The sequence below is a fragment of the Nannospalax galili genome, unplaced genomic scaffold (assembly GCF_000622305.1).
Source record: "Nannospalax galili isolate Female #2095 unplaced genomic scaffold, S.galili_v1.0 scaffold180, whole genome shotgun sequence".
Taxonomy (NCBI): Eukaryota; Metazoa; Chordata; class Mammalia; order Rodentia; family Spalacidae; genus Nannospalax; species Nannospalax galili.
This window is the reverse complement of record NW_008348199.1, coordinates 2,549,824-2,550,772: the sequence shown is the minus strand read 5'-3', so window position 1 is coordinate 2,550,772 and position 949 is coordinate 2,549,824. Positions and strand designations below refer to the sequence as shown.

At 67.3% G+C, this 949-nt stretch overlaps 1 protein-coding gene across 1 annotated transcript in view; it reads left to right on the top strand.

Annotated features, from left to right (window-relative positions):
* The first annotated feature begins 832 nt into the window (after positions 1 to 832).
* Mpped1 (metallophosphoesterase domain containing 1) overlaps positions 833 to 949 on the top strand; it is an 80,558-nt gene continuing 80,441 nt past the window's right edge. Inside the window, exon 1 of the mRNA XM_008844729.3 lies at positions 833 to 847. The gene's annotated coding sequence lies outside the window, so the exon portion shown is untranslated. The remainder of the gene's footprint in view (positions 848 to 949) is intronic.

Below are 949 nucleotides of genomic sequence, written 5' to 3'. Positions count from 1 at the left end.
TCAGAACCTTCCACTGCACCACCCTGGATGAAGTTCACCAGCTTAGCCAAGCATCCTTGGACGCCTGCTCTGCCCCACCCGCCTCGCTATCCCACCAGGGCCTGGGCCTTGGTCTGTTGTGGCCTTTCTATCCAGAACTCTCACCCTCCTGTTCTGGGGGTGCTCTTTCCACTGGGGCATCTCCGCCTCTAAGAAGCCATCCCAGGTGGCCATCCTCCTCCTGTATGTGCCACTGTCTCCCCAACAAGACTGGGCTCTCCTGCTGGGTAGCCCAGACCCCAAGTGCCCGTGAAGGTCTCCTTGGGGGACTATGGCTGACCATGAGTGAGATGGAGGGTTGGGGAAGCAGGACTCACAAGCATTGGTTAAGGAGCCTTGGAAGGGCCTCCCATCTCCTAGGCAGTGTGGGAGGCCCAGGGCAGTGTGGCCCGTGTGCCCTGACCACACTGGCCCTGTGGACCCCCTTCCTGCCCCGAGGCAGAAGTCTCAAACTTCCCAAGACTTCCACTGTGGGCCTCTCTCCCCTCTGCCCATGGAGGAAGAGGCTTCCCCAGACCTGCTGCTGGGCTCCCCGAGGCCCTGGCTTGCTTACCTGCCGGCTGTGGGTGTCTGGGTGAGGCCGCTGCGGGCCACCCAAGAGGTGGGGGTGGGGGACCAGGGGCACTGTTGGGAGCGATGGGGGCTGGGACCCAGGCCTGACCCCATCCCGCTAGGAGCTGGGTGCGCATCTCTTGGAGCGCAGGGCGCCCTGCTGGCCTTGGGAGGGAGGGTCGGGGCCGCACGCGGGTGCCCCGGCACCCGGGAAGGAGCCACGCACGTCCCTGCACGCGGCGCCGCGGCTCCGGAGGTGAGAGCGCCGCGCTCCCCAGTCCTGCGCCCCTCGCGCGGGGCCCCTGGGCGGCGGGATGCGGGCGCCGGGGCCCAGGAGAACGCAGAGGCCCGAGGCCCG